Here is an 18,398-nt window from a genome sequence, read left to right as displayed (position 1 = left end):
TAAATGTATTGTTACATTACAGACATTTAGAGTTGGCCTTCAAGTAAAGTTTAATCTAAACTGGATATTTGTAGTATTATAATTATGAGAACTGATAAGAAGATGAGATATTTAATGACTATGTGCTAGTGATATAGGTATCAGTTTGAGCTATAATCACATTATTGAAAGTAGACAGCATTCTTAGTATTTAGTTTCTTGTATAGTATTTTTTTGGCAGAAAAGAGCATTTAATCTTCAAAATGACAACTGACCCCGACGTGATTTGAACACGCAACCTTCTGATCTGGAGTCAGACGCGCTACCGTTGCGCCACGAGGTCTCTTGTTAAATCTGATTCTGTAGATTTTTCTGGTGGTTTATATTACAAATAGATCATCTGCTTATACTAAACCTTGAATTAGGTAGTTGTCAAGCAAACAAACCTACATCCTCGGTAACAAAACAAAAAGATATGTCTGGTGATTTTTCCTTTAGTGTATAATTTTTATTCATCACAGTATTGGTCATTTGAATGGAAAAAGTCATCCATAAAATCAAATTGGTACTAAATGTATTGTTAAAATAGACAAGTGATGGTAGTGATCCAAAATTGATCCAGAAAAGATCATTGCTTTTAAATGTATTGTTACATTACAGACATTTAGAGTTGGCCTTCAAGTAACGTATTCTCTAAACTGGATATTTTTTGTATAATAATTATGAGAACTGATAAGAATGTGAGTTATTTAATGACTATGTGCTAGTGATATAGGTATCAGTTTGAGGTATAATCACATTATTGAAAGTAGATAACAATCTTGGTAATTAGTTTCTAGTATAGTATTATTGGGCAGAATAGAGCATTTTATCTTCAAAATGATAACCGACCCTGACGTGATTTGAACACGCAACCTTCTAATCTTGAGTCAGATGAGCTAACATTGCCTCTTATTAAAACTGATTCAGTAGATTTTCTGGTGGTTTATATTACAAATGGTTCATCTGCTTATGCTAAACCTTGAATTAGGTAGTTGTCAAGCAAACAAACCTACATCCTTGGTAACAAAACAAAAAGATATGTATTCTGGTTTTTCCTTCAGTGTAGAGTTTTTATGCCTCATAGTATACGTCATGTGAATGGAAAAAGTCATCTTTAAAATCAAATTGCTACTAAATGTATTTCTAAAAAAGACAAGTGACGGCAGTGATCCAAAACTTATCCAGAAAAGCTAATTGCTTTTAAATGTATTGTTACATTACAGACATTTAGAGTTGGCCTTCAAGTAACGTATTCTCTAAACTGGATATTTTTAGTATTATAATTATGAGAACTGAAAAGAATGTGAGATATTTAATGACTATGTGCTAGTGATATAGGTATCAGTTTGAGCTATAATCACATTATTGAAAGTAGACAGCAATCTTAGTATTTAGTTTCTTGTATAGTATTTTTTTGGCAGAAAAGAGCATTTTATCTTCAAAATGACAACTGACCCCGACGTGATTTGAACAAGCAACCTTCTGATCTGGAGTCAGACGCACTACCGTTGCGCCACGAGGTCTCTTGTTAAATCTGATTCAGTAGATTTTTCTGGTGGTTTATATTACAAATAGATCATCTGCTTATACTAAACCTTGAATTAGGTAGTTGTCAAGAAAACAAACCTTCATCCTCGGTAACAAAACAAAAAGATATGTCTGGTGGTTTTTCCTTTAGTGTATAATTTTTATTCATCACAGTATAGGTCATTTGAATGGAAAAAGTCATCCATAAAATCATATTGGTACTAAATGTATTGTTAAAATAGACAAGTAATGGTAGTGATCCAAAATTGATCCAGAAAAGCTAATTGCTTTTAAATGTATTGTTACATTACAGACATTTAGAGTTCGCCTTCAAGTAACGTATTCTCTAAACTGGATATTTTTTGTATAATAATTATGAGAACTGATAAGAATGTGAGTTATTTAATGACTATGTGCTAGTGATATAGGTATCAGTTTGAGGTATAATCACATTATTGAAAGTAGATAACAATCTTGGTAATTAGTTTCTAGTATAGTATTATTGGGCAGAATAGAGCATTTTATCTTCAAAATGATAACCGACCCTGACGTGATTTGAACACGCAACCTTCTAATCTTGAGTCAGATGAGCTAACGTTGCCTCTTATTAAAACTGATTCAGTAGATTTTCTGGTGGTTTATATTACAAATGGTTCATCTGCTTATGCTAAACCTTGAATTAGGTAGTTGTCAAGCAAACAAACCTACATCCTTGGTAACAAAACAAAAAGATATGTATTCTGTTTTTTCCTTCAGTGTAGAGTTTTTATGCCTCATAGTATACGTCATGTGAATGGAAAAAGTAATCTTTAAAATCAAATTGGTACTAAATGTATTTCTAAAAAAGACGAGTGACGGCAGTGATCCAAAATTGATCCAGAAAAGCTAATTGCTTTTAAATGTATTGTTACATTACAGACATTTAGAGTTGGCCTTCAAGTAACGTATTCTCTAAACTGGATATTTTTAGTATTATAATTATGAGAACTGCTAAGAAAGTGAGATATTTAATGACTATGTGCTAGTGATATAGGTATCAGTTTGAGCTATAATCACATTATTGAAAGTAGACAGCAATCTTAGTATTTAGTTTCTTGTATAGTATTTTTTTGGCAGAAAAGAGCATTTTATCTTCAAAATAACAACTGACCCCGACGTGATTTGAACAAGCAACCTTCTGATCTGGAATCAGACGCGCTACCGTTGCGCCACGAGGTCTCTTGTTAAATCTGATTCTGTAGATTTTTCTGGTGGTTTATATTACAAATAGATCATCTGCTTATACTAAACCTTGAATTAGGTAGTTGTCAAGCAAACAAACCTACATCCTCGGTAACAAAACAAAAAGATATGTCTGGTGGTTTTTCCTTTAGTGTATAATTTTTATTCATCACAGTATTGGTCATTTGAATGGAAAAAGTCATCCATAAAATCAAATTGGTACTAAATGTATTGTTAAAATAGACAAGTGATGGTAGTGATCCAAAATTGATCCAGAAAAGATCATTGCTTTTAAATGTATTGTTACATTACAGACATTTAGAGTTGGCCTTCAAGTAACGTATTCTCTAAACTGGATATTTTTTGTATAATAATTATGAGAACTGATAAGAATGTGAGTTATTTAATGACTATGTGCTAGTGATATAGGTATCAGTTTGAGGTATAATCACATTATTGAAAGTAGATAACAATCTTGGTAATTAGTTTCTAGTATAGTATTATTGGGCAGAATAGAGCATTTTATCTTCAAAATGATAACCGACCCTGACGTGATTTGAACACGCAACCTTCTAATCTTGAGTCAGATGAGCTAACGTTGCCTCTTATTAAAACTGATTCAGTAGATTTTCTGGTGGTTTATATTACAAATGGTTCATCTGCTTATGCTAAACCTTGAATTAGGTAGTTGTCAAGCAAACAAACCTACATCCTTGGTAACAAAACAAAAAGATATGTATTCTGGTTTTCCTTCAGTGTAGAGTTTTTATGCCTCATAGTATACGTCATGTGAATGGAAAAAGTCATCTTTAAAATCAAATTGCTACTAAATGTATTTCTAAAAAAGACAAGTGACGGCAGTGATCCAAAACTGATCCAGAAAAGCTAATTGCTTTTAAATGTATTGTTACATTACAGACATTTAGAGTTGGCCTTCAAGTAACGTATTCTCTAAACTGGATATTTTTAGTATTATAATTATGAGAACTGAAAAGAATGTGAGATATTTAATGACTATGTGCTAGTGATATAGGTATCAGTTTGAGCTATAATCACATTATTGAAAGTAGACAGCAATCTTAGTATTTAGTTTCTTGTATAGTATTTTTTTGGCAGAAAAGAGCATTTTTTCTTCAAAATGACAACTGACCCCGACGTGATTTGAACAAGCAACCTTCTGATCTGGAGTCAGACGCACTACCGTTGCGCCACGAGGTCTCTTGTTAAATCCGATTCAGTAGATTTTTCTGGTGGTTTATATTACAAATAGATCATCTGCTTATACTAAACCTTGAATTAGGTAGTTGTCAAGCAAACAAACCTTCATCCTCGGTAACAAAACAAAAAGATATGTCTGGTGGTTTTTCCTTTAGTGTATAATTTTTATTCATCACAGTATAGGTCATTTGAATGGAAAAAGTCATCCATAAAATCATATTGGTACTAAATGTATTGTTAAAATAGACAAGTAATGGTAGTGATCCAAAATTGTTCCAGAAAAGCTAATTGCTTTTAAATGTATTGTTACATTACAGACATTTAGAGTTCGCCTTCAAGTAACGTATTCTCTAAACTGGATATTTTTTGTATAATAATTATGAGAACTGATAAGAATGTGAGTTATTTAATGACTATGTGCTAGTGATATAGGTATCAGTTTGAGGTATAATCACATTATTGAAAGTAGATAACAATCTTGGTAATTAGTTTCTAGTATAGTATTATTGGGCAGCATAGAGCATTTTATCTTCAAAATGATAACCGACCCTGACGTGATTTGAACACGCAACCTTCTAATCTTGAGTCAGATGAGCTAACGTTGCCTCTTATTAAAACTGATTCAGTAGATTTTCTGGTGGTTTATATTACAAATGGTTCATCTGCTTATGCTAAACCTTGAATTAGGTAGTTGTCAAGCAAACAAACCTACATCCTTGGTAACAAAACAAAAAGATATGTATTCTGGTTTTTCCTTCAGTGTAGAGTTTTTATGCCTCATAGTATACGTCATGTGAATGGAAAAAGTAATCTTTAAAATCAAATTGGTACTAAATGTATTTCTAAAAAAGACAAGTGACGGCAGTGATCCAAAATTGATCCAGAAAAGCTAATTGCTTTTAAATGTATTGTTACATTACAGACATTTAGAGTTGGCCTTCAAGTAACGTATTCTCTAAACTGGATATTTTTAGTATTATAATTATGAGAACTGATAAGAAAGTGAGATATTTAATGACTATGTGCTAGTGATATAGGTATCAGTTTGAGCTATAATCACATTATTGAAAGTAGACAGCAATCTTAGTATTTAGTTTCTTGTATAGTATTTTTTTGGCAGAAAAGAGCATTTTATCTTCAAAATGACAACTGACCCCGACGTGATTTGAACAAGCAACCTTCTGATCTGGAATCAGACGCACTACCGTTGCGCCACGAGGTCTCTTGTTAAGTCCGATTCAGTAGATTTTTCTGGTGGTTTATATTACAAATAGATCATCTGCTTATACTAAACCTTGAATTAGGTAGTTGTCAAGCAAACAAACCTTCATCCTCGGTAACAAAACAAAAAGATATGTCTGGTGGTTTTTCCTTTAGTGTATAATTTTTATTCATCACAGTATAGGTCATTTGAATGGAAAAAGTCATCCATAAAATCAAATTGGTACTAAATGTATTGTTAAAATAGACAAGTGATGGTAGTGATCCAAAATTGATCCAGAAAAGCTAATTGCTTTTAAATGTATTGTTACATTACAGACATTTAGAGTTGACCTTCAAGTAACGTATTCTCTAAACTGGATATTTTTTGTATAATAATTATGAGAACTGATAAGAATGTGAGTTATTTAATGACTATGTGCTATTGATATAGGTATCAGCTTGAGGTATAATCACATTATTGAAAGTAGATAACAATCTTGGTAATTAGTTTCTAGTATAGTATTTTTGGGCAGAATAGAGCTTTTTATCTTCAAAATGATAACCGACCCTGACGTGATTTGAACACGCAACCTTCTAATATTGAGTCAGATGAGCTAACGTTGCCTCTTATTAAAACTGATTCAGTAGATTTTCTGGTGGTTTATATTACAAATAGTTCATCTGCTTATGCTAAACCTTGAATTAGGTAGTTGTCAAGCAAACAAGCTTACATCCTTGGTATCAAAACAAAAAGATATGTATTCTGGTTTTTCCTTCAGTGTAGAGTTTTTATGCCTCATAGTATACGTCATGTGAATGGAAAAAGTCATCTTTAAAATCAAATTGGTACTAAATGTATTTCTAAAAAAGACAAGAGATGGCAGTGATCCAAAATTGATCCAGAAAAGCTAATTGCTTTTAAATGTATTGTTACATTACAGACATTTAGAGTTGGCCTTCAAGTAAAGTTTAATCTAAACTGGATATTTGTAGTATTATAATTATGAGAACTGATAAGAAGGTGAGATATTTAATGACTATGTGCTAGTGATATAGGTATCAGTTTGAGCTATAATCACATTATTGAAAGTAGACAGCATTCTTAGTATTTAGTTTCTTGTATAGTATTTTTTTGGCAGAAAAGAGCATTTAATCTTCAAAATGACAACTGACCCCCTACGTGATTTGAACACGCAACCTTCTGATCTGGAGTCAGACGCGCTACCGTTGCGCCACGAGGTCTCTTGTTAAATCTGATTCTGTAGATTTTTCTGGTGGTTTATATTACAAATAGATCATCTGCTTATATTAAACCTTGAATTAGGTAGTTGTCAAGCAAACAAACCTACATCCTCGGTAACAAAACAAAAAGATATGTCTGGTGGTTTTTCCTTTAGTGTATAATTTTTATTCATCACAGTATAGGTCATTTGAATGGAAAAAGTCATCCATAAAATCAAATTGGTACTAAATGTATTGTTTAAATAGGAAAGTGATGGTAGTGATCCAAAATTGATCCAGAAAAGATCATTGCTTTTAAATGTATTGTTACATTACAGACATTTAGAGTTGGCCTTCAAGTAACGTATTCTCTAAACTGGATATTTTTTGTATAATAATTATGAGTACTGATAAGAATGTGAGTTATTTAATGACTATGTGCTAGTGATATAGGTATCAGTTTGAGGTATAATCACATTATTGAAAGTAGATAACAATCTTGGTAATTAGTTTCTAGTATAGTATTATTGGGCAGAATAGAGCATTTTATCATCAAAATGATAACCGACCCTGACGTGATTTGAACACGCAACCTTCTAATCTTGAGTCAGATGAGCTAACGTTGCCTCTTATTAAAACTGATTCAGTAGATTTTCTGGTGGTTTATATTACAAATGGTTCATCTGCTTATGCTAAACCTTGAATTAGGTAGTTGTCAAGCAAACAAACCTACATCCTTGGTAACAAAACAAAAAGATATGTATTCTGGTTTTTCCTTCAGTGTAGAGTTTTTATGCCTCATAGTATACGTCATGTGAATGGAAAAAGTCATCTTTAAAATCAAATTGGTACTAAATGTATTTCTAAAAAAGACAAGTGACGGCAGTGATCCAAAATTGATCCAGAAAAGCTAATTGCTTTTAAATGTATTGTTACATTACAGACATTTAGAGTTGGCCTTCAAGTAACGTATTCTCTAAACTGGATATTTTTAGTATTATAATTATGAGAACTGATAAGAAGGTGAGATATTTAATGACTATGTGCTAGTGATATAGGTATCAGTTTGAGCTATAATCACATTATTGAAAGTAGACAGCAATCTTAGTATTTAGTTTCTTGTATAGTATTTTTTTGGCAGAAAAGAGCATTTTATCTTCAAAATGACAACTGACCCCGACGTGATTTGAACAAGCAACCTTCTGATCTGGAATCAGACGCGCTACCGTTGCGCCACGAGGTCTCTTGTTAAGTCTGATTCAGTAGATTTTTCTGGTGGTTTATATTACAAATAGATCATCTGCTTATACTAAACCTTGAATTAGGTAGTTGTCAAGCAAACTAACCTTCATCCTCGGTAACAAAACAAAAAGATATGTCTGGTGGTTTTTCCTTTAGTGTATAATTTTTATTCATCACAGTATAGGTCATTTGAATGGAAAAAGTCATCCATAACATCAAATTGGTACTAAATGTATTGTTAAAATAGACAAGTGATGGTAGTGATCCAAAATTGATCCAGAAAAGCTAATTGCTTTTAAATGTATTGTTACATTACAGACATTTAGAGTTGGCCTTCAAGTAACGTATTCTCTAAACTGGATATTTTTTGTATAATAATTATGAGAACTGATAAGAATGTGAGTTATTTAATGACTATGTGCTAGTGATATAGGTATCAGTTTGAGGTATAATCACATTATTGAAAGTAGATAACAATCTTGGTAATTAGTTTCTAGTATAGTATTTTTGGGCAGAATAGAGCATTTTATCTTCAAAATGATAACTGACCCTGACGTGATTTGAACACGCAACCTTCTAATATTGAGTCAGATGAGCTAACGTTGCCTCTTATTAAAACTGATTCAGTAGATTTTCTGGTGGTTTATATTACAAATAGTTCATCTGCTTATGCTAAACCTTGAATTAGGTAGTTGTCAAGCAAACAAGCTTACATCCTTGGTATCAAAACAAAAGATATGTATTCTGGTTTTTCCTTCAGTGTAGAGTTTTTATGCCTCATAGTATACGTCATGTGAATGGAAAAAGTCATCTTTAAAATCAAATTGGTACTAAATGTATTTCTAAAAAAGACAAGAGACGGCAGTGATCCAAAATTGATCCAGAAAAGCTAATTGCTTTTAAAAGTATTGTTACATTATAGACATTTAGAGTTGGCCTTCAAGTAAATTTTAATCTAAACTGGATATTTTTAGTATTATAATTATGAGAACTGATAAGAAGGTGTGATATTTAATGACTATGTGCTAGTGATATAGGTATCAGTTTGAGCTATAATCACATTATTGAAAGTAGACAGCATTCTTAGTATTTAGTTTCTTGTATAGTATTTTTTTGGCAGAAAAGAGCATTTAATCTTCAAAATGACAACTGACCCCGACGTGATTTGAACACGCAACCTTCTGATCTGGAGTCAGACACGCTAGCGTTGCGCCACGAGGTCTCTTGTTAAATCTGATTCTGTAGATTTTTCTGGTGGTTTATATTACAAATAGATCATCTGCTTATACTAAACCTTGAATTAGGTAGTTGTCAAGCAAACAAACCTACATCCTCGGTAACAAAACAAAAAGATATGTCTGGTGGTTTTTCCTTTAGTGTATAATTTTTATTCATCACAGTATAGGTCATTTGAATGGAAAAAGTCATCCATAAAATCAAATTGGTACTAAATGTATTGTTAAAATAGACAAGTGATGGTAGTGATCCAAAATTGATCCAGAAAAGCTAATTGCTTTTAAATGTATTGTTACATTACAGACATTTAGAGTTGGCCTTCAAGTAACGTATTCTCTAAACTGGATATTTTTTGTATAATAATTATGAGAACTGATAAGAATGTGAGTTATTTAATGACTATGTGCTAGTGATATAGGTATCAGTTTGAGGTATAATCACATTATTGAAAGTAGATAACAATCTTGGTAATTAGTTTCTTGTATAGTATTTTTGGGCAGAATAGAGCTTTTTATCTTCAAAATGATAACCGACCCTGACGTGATTTGAACACGCAACCTTCTAATATTGAGTCAGATGAGCTAACGTTGCCTCTTATTAAAACTGATTCAGTAGATTTTCTGGTGGTTTATATTACAAATAGTTCATCTGCTTATGCTAAACCTTGAATTAGGTAGTTGTCAAGCAAACAAGCTTACATCCTTGGTATCAAAACAAAAAGATATGTATTCTGGTTTTTCCTTCAGTGTAGAGTTTTTATGCCTCATAGTATACGTCATGTGAATGGAAAAAGTCATCTTTAAAATCAAATTGGTACTAAATGTATTTCTAAAAAAGACAAGAGACGGCAGTGATCCAAAATTGATCCAGAAAAGCTAATTGCTTTTAAAAGTATTGTTACATTATAGACATTTAGAGTTGGCCTTCAAGTAAATTTTAATCTAAACTGGATATTTTTAGTATTATAATTATGAGAACTGATAAGAAGGTGTGATATTTAATGAGTATGTGCTAGTGATATAGGTATCAGTTTGAGCTATAATCACATTATTGAAAGTAGACAGCATTCTTAGTATTTAGTTTCTTGTATAGTATTTTTTTGGCAGAAAAGAGCATTTAATCTTCAAAATGACAACTGACCCCAACGTGATTTGAACACGCAACCTTCTGATCTGGAGTCAGACACGCTAGCGTTGCGCCACGCGGTCTCTTGTTAAATCTGATTCTGTAGATTTTTCTTGTGGTTTATATTACAAATAGATCATCTGCTTATACTAAACCTTGAATTAGTTAGTTGTCAAGCAAACAAACCTACATCCTCGGTAACAAAACAAAAAGATATGTCTGGTGGTTTTTCCTTTAGTGTATAATTTTTATTCATCACAGTATAGGTCATTTGAATGGAAAAAGTCATCCATAAAATCAAATTGGTACTAAATGTATTGTTAAAATAGACAAGTGATGGTAGTGATCCAAAATTGATCCAGAAAAGATCATTGCTTTTAAATGTATTGTTACATTACAGACATTTAGAGTTGGCCTTCAAGTAACGTATTCTCTAAACTGGATATTTTTTGTATAATAATTATGAGAACTGATAAGAATGTGAGTTATTTAATGACTATGTGCTATTGATATAGGTATCAGTTTGAGGTATAATCACATTATTGAAAGTAGATAACAATCTTGGTAATTAGTTTCTTGTATAGTATTTTTGGGCAGAATAGAGCTTTTTATCTTCAAAATGATAACCGACCCTGACGTGATTTGAACACGCAACCTTCTAATATTGAGTCAGATGAGCTAACGTTGCCTCTTATTAAAACTGATTCAGTAGATTTTCTGGTGGTTTATATTACAAATAGTTCATCTGCTTATGCTAAACCTTGAATTAGGTAGTTGTCAAGCAAACAAGCTTACATCCTTGGTATCAAAACAAAAAGATATGTATTCTGGTTTTTCCTTCAGTGTAGAGTTTTTATGCCTCATAGTATACGTCATGTGAATGGAAAAAGTCATCTTTAAAATCAAATTGGTACTAAATGTATTTCTAAAAAAGACAAGAGACGGCAGTGATCCAAAATTGATCCAGAAAAGCTAATTGCTTTTAAAAGTATTGTTACATTATAGACATTTAGAGTTGGCCTTCAAGTAAATTTTAATCTAAACTGGATATTTTTAGTATTATAATTATGAGAACTGATAAGAAGGTGTGATATTTAATGAGTATGTGCTAGTGATATAGGTATCAGTTTGAGCTATAATCACATTATTGAAAGTAGACAGCATTCTTAGTATTTAGTTTCTTGTATAGTATTTTTTTGGCAGAAAAGAGCATTTAATCTTCAAAATGACAACTGACCCCAACGTGATTTGAACACGCAACCTTCTGATCTGGAGTCAGACACGCTAGCGTTGCGCCACGATGTCTCTTGTTAAATCTGATTCTGTAGATTTTTCTTGTGGTTTATATTACAAATAGATCATCTGCTTATACTAAACCTTGAATTAGTTAGTTGTCAAGCAAACAAACCTACATCCTCGGTAACAAAACAAAAAGATATGTCTGGTGGTTTTTCCTTTAGTGTATAATTTTTATTCATCACAGTATAGGTCATTTGAATGGAAAAAGTCATCCATAAAATCAAATTGGTACTAAATGTATTGTTAAAATAGACAAGTGATGGTAGTGATCCAAAATTGATCCAGAAAAGATCATTGCTTTTAAATGTATTGTTACATTACAGACATTTAGAGTTGGCCTTCAAGTAACGTATTCTCTAAACTGGATATTTTTTGTATAATAATTATGAGAACTGATAAGAATGTGAGTTATTTAATGACTATGTGCTAGTGATATAGGTATCAGTTTGAGGTATAATCACATTATTGAAAGTAGATAACAATCTTGGTAATTAGTTTCTAGTATAGTATTATTGGGCAGAATAGAGCATTTTATCTTCAAAATGATAACCGACCCTGACGTGATTTGAACACGCAACCTTCTAATATTGAGTCAGATGAGCTAACGTTGCCTCTTATTAAAACTGATTCAGTAGATTTTCTGGTGGTTTATATTACAAATAGTTCATCTGCTTATGCTAAACCTTGAATTAGGTAGTTGTCAAGCAAACAAGCTTACATCCTTGGTATCAAAACAAAAAGATATGTATTCTGGTTTTTCCTTCAGTGTAGAGTTTTTATGCCTCATAGTATACGTCATGTGAATGGAAAAAGTCATCTTTAAAATCAAATTGGTACTAAATGTATTTCTAAAAAAGACAAGAGACGGCAGTGATCCAAAATTGATCCAGAAAAGCTAATTGCTTTTAAATGTATTGTTACATTACAGACATTTAGAGTTGGCCTTCAAGTAAAGTTTAATCTAAACTGGATATTTGTAGTATTATAATTATGAGAACTGATAAGAAGGTGAGATATTTAATGACTATGTGCTAGTGATATAGGTATCAGTTTGAGCTATAATCACATTATTGAAAGTAGACAGCATTCTTAGTATTTAGTTTCTTGTATAGTATTTTTTTGGCAGAAAAGAGCATTTAATCTTCAAAATGACAACTGACCCCGACGTGATTTGAACACGCAACCGTCTGATCTGGAGTCAGACGCGCTACCGTTGCGCCACGAGGTCTCTTGTTAAATCTGATTCTGTAGATTTTTCTGGTGGTTTATATTACAAATAGATCATCTGCTTATACTAAACCTTGAATTATGTAGTTGTCAAGCAAACAAACCTACATCCTCGGTAACAAAACAAAAAGATATGTCTGGTGGTTTTTCCTTTAGTGTATAATTTTTATTCATCACAGTATAGGTCATTTGAATGGAAAAAGTCATCCATAAAATCAAATTGGTACTAAATGTATTGTTAAAATAGAAAAGTGATGGTAGTGATCCAAAATTGATCCAGAAAAGATCATTGCTTTTAAATGTATTGTTACATTACAGACATTTAGAGTTGGCCTTCAAGTAACGTATTCTCTAAACTGGATATTTTTTGTATAATAATTATGAGAACTGATAAGAATGTGAGTTATTTAATGACTATGTGCTAGTGATATAGGTATCAGTTTGAGGTATAATCACATTATTGAAAGTAGATAACAATCTTGGTAATTAGTTTCTAGTATAGTATTATTGGGCAGAATAGAGCATTTTATCATCAAAATGATAACCGACCCTGACGTGATTTGAACACACAACCTTCTAATCTTGAGTCAGATGAGCTAACGTTGCCTCTTATTAAAACTGATTCAGTAGATTTTCTGGTGGTTTATATTACAAATGGTTCATCTGCTTATGCTAAACCTTGAATTAGGTAGTTGTCAAGCAAACAAACCTACATCCTTGGTAACAAAACAAAAAGATATGTATTCTGGTTTTTCCTTCAGTGTAGAGTTTTTATGCCTCATAGTATACGTCATGTGAATGGAAAAAGTCATCTTTAAAATCAAATTGGTACTAAATGTATTTCTAAAAAAGACAAGTGACGGCAGTGATCCAAAATTGATCCAGAAAAGCTAATTGCTTTTAAATGTATTGTTACATTACAGACATTTAGAGTTGGCCTTCAAGTAACGTATTCTCTAAACTGGATATTTTTAGTATTATAATTATGAGAACTGATAAGAAGGTGAGATATTTAATGACTATGTGCTAGTGATATAGGTATCAGTTTGAGCTATAATCACATTATTGAAAGTAGACAGCAATCTTAGTATTTAGTTTCTTGTATAGTATTTTTTTGGCAGAAAAGAGCATTTTATCTTTAAAATGACAACTGACCCCGACGTGATTTGAACAAGCAACCTTCTGATCTGGAGTCAGACGCGCTACCGTTGTGCCACGAGGTCTCTTGTTAAATCCGATTCAGTAGATTTTTCTGGTGGTTTATATTACAAATAGATCATCTGCTTATACTAAACTTTGAATTAGGTAGTTGTCAAGCAAACAAACCTTCATCCTCGGTAACAAAACAAAAAGATATGTCTGGTGGTTTTTCCTTTAGTGTATAATTTTTATTCATCACAGTATAGGTCATTTGAATGGAAAAAGTCATCCATAAAATCAAATTGGTACTAAATGTATTGTTAAAATAGACAAGTGATGGTAGTGATCCAAAATTGATCCAGAAAAGCTAATTGCTTTTAAATGTATTGTTACATTACAGACATTTAGAGTTGGCCTTCAAGTAACGTATTCTCTAAACTGGATATTTTTTGTATAATAATTATGAGAACTGATAAGAATGTGAGTTATTTAATGACTATGTGCTAGTGATATAGGTATCAGTTTGAGGTATAATCACATTATTGAAAGTAGATAACAATCTTGGTAATTAGTTTCTAGTATAGTATTTTTGGGCAGAATAGAGCATTTTATCTTCAAAATGATAACTGACCCTGACGTGATTTGAACACGCAACCTTCTAATATTGAGTCAGATGAGCTAACGTTGCCTCTTATTAAAACTGATTCAGTAGATTTTCTGGTGGTTTATATTACAAATAGTTCATCTGCTTATGCTAAACCTTGAATTAGGTAGTTGTCAAGCAAACAAGCTTACATCCTTGGTATCAAAACAAAAAGATATGTATTCTGGTTTTTCCTTCAGTGTAGAGTTTTTATGCCTCATAGTATACATCATGTGAATGGAAAAAGTCATCTTTAAAATCAAATTGGTACTAAATGTATTTCTAAAAAATACAAGAGACGGCAGTGATCCAAAATTGATCCAGAAAAGCTAATTGCTTTTAAAAGTATTGTTACATTATAGACATTTAGAGTTGGCCTTCAAGTAAATTTTAATCTAAACTGGATATTTTTAGTATTATAATTATGAGAACTGATAAGAAGGTGTGATATTTAATGACTATGTGCTAGTGATATAGGTATCAGTTTGAGCTATAATCACATTATTGAAAGTAGACAGCATTCTTAGTATTTAGATTCTTGTATAGTATTTTTTTGGCAGAAAAGAGCATTTAATCTTCAAAATGACAACTGACCCCGACGTGATTTGAACACGCAACCTTCTGATCTGGAGTCAGACACGCTAGCGTCGCGCCACGAGGTCTCTTGTTAAATCTGATTCTGTAGATTTTTCTGGTGGTTTATATTACAAATAGATCATCTGCTTATACTAAACCTTGAATTAGGTAGTTGTCAAGCAAACAAACCTACATCCTTGGTAACAAAACAAAAAGATATGTCTGGTGGTTTTTCCTTTAGTGTATAATTTTTATTCATCACAGTATAGGTCATTTGAATGGAAAAAGTCATCCATAAAATCAAATTGGTACTAAATGTATTGTTAAAATAGACAAGTGATGGTAGTGATCCAAAATTGATCCAGAAAAGCTAATTGCTTTTAAATGTATTGTTACATTACAGACATTTAGAGTTGGCCTTCAAGTAACGTATTCTCTAAACTGGATATTTTTTGTATAATAATTATGAGAACTGATAAGAATGTGAGTTATTTAATGACTATGTGCTATTGATATAGGTATCAGTTTGAGGTATAATCACATTATTGAAAGTAGATAACAATCTTGGTAATTAGTTTCTTGTATAGTATTTTTGGGCAGAATAGAGCTTTTTATCTTCAAAATGATAACCGACCCTGACGTGATTTGAACACGCAACCTTCTAATATTGAGTCAGATGAGCTAACGTTGCCTCTTATTAAAACTGATTCAGTAGATTTTCTGGTGGTTTATATTACAAATAGTTCATCTGCTTATGCTAAACCTTGAATTAGGTAGTTGTCAAGCAAACAAGCTTACATCCTTGGTATCAAAACAAAAAGATATGTATTCTGGTTTTTCCTTCAGTGTAGAGTTTTTATGCCTCATAGTATACGTCATGTGAATGGAAAAAGTCATCTTTAAAATCAAATTGGTACTAAATGTATTTCTAAAAAAGACAAGAGACGGCAGTGATCCAAAATTGATCCAGAAAAGCTAATTGCTTTTAAATGTATTGTTACATTACAGACATTTAGAGTTGGCCTTCAAGTAAAGTTTAATCTAAACTGGATATTTTTAGTATTATAATTATGAGAACTGATAAGAAGGTGAGATATTTAATGACTATGTGCTAGTGATATAGGTATCAGTTTGAGCTATAATCACATTATTGAAAGTAGACAGCATTCTTAGTATTTAGTTTCTTGTATAGTATTTTTTTGGCAGAAAAGAGCATTTAATCTTCAAAATTACAACTGACCCCGACGTGATTTGAACACGCAACCTTCTGATCTGGAGTCAGACGCGCTACCGTTGCGCCACGAGGTCTCTTGTTAAATCTGATTCTGTAGATTTTTCTGGTGGTTTATATTACAAATAGATCATCTGCTTATACTAAACCTTGAATTAGGTAGTTGTCAAGCAAACAAACCTACATCCTCGGTAACAAAACAAAAAGATATGTCTGGTGGTTTTTCCTTTAGTGTATAATTTTTATTCATCACAGTATAGGTCATTTGAATGGAAAAAGTCATCCATAAAATCAAATTGGTACTAAATGTATTGTTAAAATAGAAAAGTGATGGTAGTGATCCAAAATTGATCCAGAAAAGATCATTGCTTTTAAATGTATTGTTACATTACAGACATTTAGAGTTGGCCTTCAAGTAACGTATTCTCTAAACTGGATATTTTTTGTATAATAATTATGAGAACTGATAAGAATGTGAGTTATTTAATGACTATGTGCTATTGATATAGGTATCAGTTTGAGGTATAATCACATTATTGAAAGTAGATAACAGTCTTGGTAATTAGTTTCTTGTATAGTATTTTTGGGCAGAATAGAGCTTTTTATCTTCAAAATGATAACCGACCCTGACGTGATTTGAACACGCAACCTTCTAATATTGAGTCAGATGAGCTAACGTTGCCTCTTATTAAAACTGATTCAGTAGATTTTCTGGTGGTTTATATTACAAATAGTTCATCTGCTTATGCTAAACCTTGAATTAGGTAGTTGTCAAGCAAACAAGCTTACATCCTTGGTATCAAAACAAAAAGATATGTATTCTGGTTTTTCCTTCAGTGTAGAGTTTTTATGCCTCATAGTATACGTCATGTGAATGGAAAAAGTCATCTTTAAAATCAAATTGGTACTAAATGTATTTCTAAAAAAGACAAGAGACGGCAGTGATCCAAAATTGATCCAGAAAAGCTAATTGCTTTTAAATGTATTGTTACATTACAGACATTTAGAGTTGGCCTTCAAGTAAAGTTTAATCTAAACTGGATATTTTTAGTATTATAATTATGAGAACTGATAAGAAGGTGAGATATTTAATGACTATGTGCTAGTGATATAGGTATCAGTTTGAGCTATAATCACATTATTGAAAGTAGACAGCATTCTTAGTATTTAGTTTCTTGTATAGTATTTTTTTGGCAGAAAAGAGCATTTAATCTTCAAAATTACAACTGACCCCGACGTGATTTGAACACGCAACCTTCTGATCTGGAGTCAGACGCGCTACCGTTGCGCCACGAGGTCTCTTGTTAAATCTGATTCTGTAGATTTTTCTGGTGGTTTATATTACAAATAGATCATCTGCTTATACTAAACCTTGAATTAGGTAGTTGTCAAGCAAACAAACCTACATCCTCGGTAACAAAACAAAAAGATATGTCTGGTGGTTTTTCCTTTAGTGTATAATTTTTATTCATCACAGTATAGGTCATTTGAATGGAAAAAGTCATCCATAAAATCAAATTGGTACTAAATGTATTGTTAAAATAGAAAAGTGATGGTAGTGATCCAAAATTGATCCAGAAAAGATCATTGCTTTTAAATGTATTGTTACATTACAGACATTTAGAGTTGGCCTTCAAGTAACGTATTCTCTAAACTGGATATTTTTTGTATAATAATTATGAGTACTGATAAGAATGTGAGTTATTTAATGACTATGTGCTAGTGATATAGGTATCAGTTTGAGGTATAATCACATTATTGAAAGTAGATAACAATCTTGGTAATTAGTTTCTAGTATAGTATTATTGGGCAGAATAGAGCATTTTATCATCAAAATGATAACCGACCCTGACGTGATTTGAACACGCAACCTTCTAATCTTGAGTCAGATGAGCTAACGTTGCCTCTTATTAAAACTGATTCAGTAGATTTTCTGGTGGTTTATGTTACAAATGGTTCATCTGCTTATGCTAAACCTTGAATTAGGTAGTTGTCAAGCAAACAAACCTACATCCTTGGTAACAAAACAAAAAGATATGTATTCTGGTTTTTCCTTCAGTGTAGAGTTTTTATGCCTCATAGTATACGTCATGTGAATGGAAAAAGTCATCTTTAAAATCAAATTGGTACTAAATGTATTTCTAAAAAAGACAAGTGACGGCAGTGATCCAAAATTGATCCAGAAAAGCTAATTGCTTTTAAATGTATTGTTACATTACAGACATTTAGAGTTGGCCTTCAAGTAAATTTTAATCTAAACTGGATATT

General features: G+C 31.8%; 12 non-coding genes across 12 annotated transcripts; all 12 read right to left on the bottom strand.

Annotated features, from left to right (window-relative positions):
- Positions 1-250: 250 nt before the first annotated feature.
- Positions 251-322, bottom strand: TRNAW-CCA (transfer RNA tryptophan (anticodon CCA)). The gene has a single exon. It is a non-coding gene; the product is annotated as a tRNA-Trp (tRNA).
- A 1,150-nt stretch (positions 323-1,472) lies between these two features.
- Positions 1,473-1,544, bottom strand: TRNAW-CCA (transfer RNA tryptophan (anticodon CCA)). Its single transcript has one exon. It is a non-coding gene; the product is annotated as a tRNA-Trp (tRNA).
- Positions 1,545-2,694: 1,150 nt separating this feature from the next.
- On the bottom strand, positions 2,695-2,766 carry TRNAW-CCA (transfer RNA tryptophan (anticodon CCA)). Its single transcript has one exon. It is a non-coding gene; the product is annotated as a tRNA-Trp (tRNA).
- A 1,149-nt stretch (positions 2,767-3,915) lies between these two features.
- TRNAW-CCA (transfer RNA tryptophan (anticodon CCA)) lies at positions 3,916-3,987 on the bottom strand. The gene has a single exon. It is a non-coding gene; the product is annotated as a tRNA-Trp (tRNA).
- A 1,150-nt stretch (positions 3,988-5,137) lies between these two features.
- On the bottom strand, positions 5,138-5,209 carry TRNAW-CCA (transfer RNA tryptophan (anticodon CCA)). Its single transcript has one exon. It is a non-coding gene; the product is annotated as a tRNA-Trp (tRNA).
- Positions 5,210-6,359: 1,150 nt separating this feature from the next.
- Positions 6,360-6,432, bottom strand: TRNAW-CCA (transfer RNA tryptophan (anticodon CCA)). Its single transcript has one exon. It is a non-coding gene; the product is annotated as a tRNA-Trp (tRNA).
- Positions 6,433-7,582: 1,150 nt separating this feature from the next.
- TRNAW-CCA (transfer RNA tryptophan (anticodon CCA)) lies at positions 7,583-7,654 on the bottom strand. The gene has a single exon. It is a non-coding gene; the product is annotated as a tRNA-Trp (tRNA).
- A 1,149-nt stretch (positions 7,655-8,803) lies between these two features.
- Positions 8,804-8,875, bottom strand: TRNAW-CCA (transfer RNA tryptophan (anticodon CCA)). Its single transcript has one exon. It is a non-coding gene; the product is annotated as a tRNA-Trp (tRNA).
- Positions 8,876-12,469: 3,594 nt separating this feature from the next.
- Positions 12,470-12,541, bottom strand: TRNAW-CCA (transfer RNA tryptophan (anticodon CCA)). Its single transcript has one exon. It is a non-coding gene; the product is annotated as a tRNA-Trp (tRNA).
- A 1,150-nt stretch (positions 12,542-13,691) lies between these two features.
- On the bottom strand, positions 13,692-13,763 carry TRNAW-CCA (transfer RNA tryptophan (anticodon CCA)). Its single transcript has one exon. It is a non-coding gene; the product is annotated as a tRNA-Trp (tRNA).
- Positions 13,764-16,135: 2,372 nt separating this feature from the next.
- On the bottom strand, positions 16,136-16,207 carry TRNAW-CCA (transfer RNA tryptophan (anticodon CCA)). Its single transcript has one exon. It is a non-coding gene; the product is annotated as a tRNA-Trp (tRNA).
- A 1,150-nt stretch (positions 16,208-17,357) lies between these two features.
- On the bottom strand, positions 17,358-17,429 carry TRNAW-CCA (transfer RNA tryptophan (anticodon CCA)). Its single transcript has one exon. It is a non-coding gene; the product is annotated as a tRNA-Trp (tRNA).
- Positions 17,430-18,398: the final 969 nt, after the last annotated feature.

The sequence above is a fragment of the Taudactylus pleione genome, unplaced genomic scaffold, assembly GCF_031769625.1.
Source record: "Taudactylus pleione unplaced genomic scaffold, aTauple2 ptg000393l, whole genome shotgun sequence".
NCBI lineage: Eukaryota > Metazoa > Chordata > Amphibia > Anura > Myobatrachidae > Taudactylus > Taudactylus pleione.
Note: the sequence above shows the minus strand (reverse complement) of the source record. Positions and strands in the feature narration are given on the sequence as shown.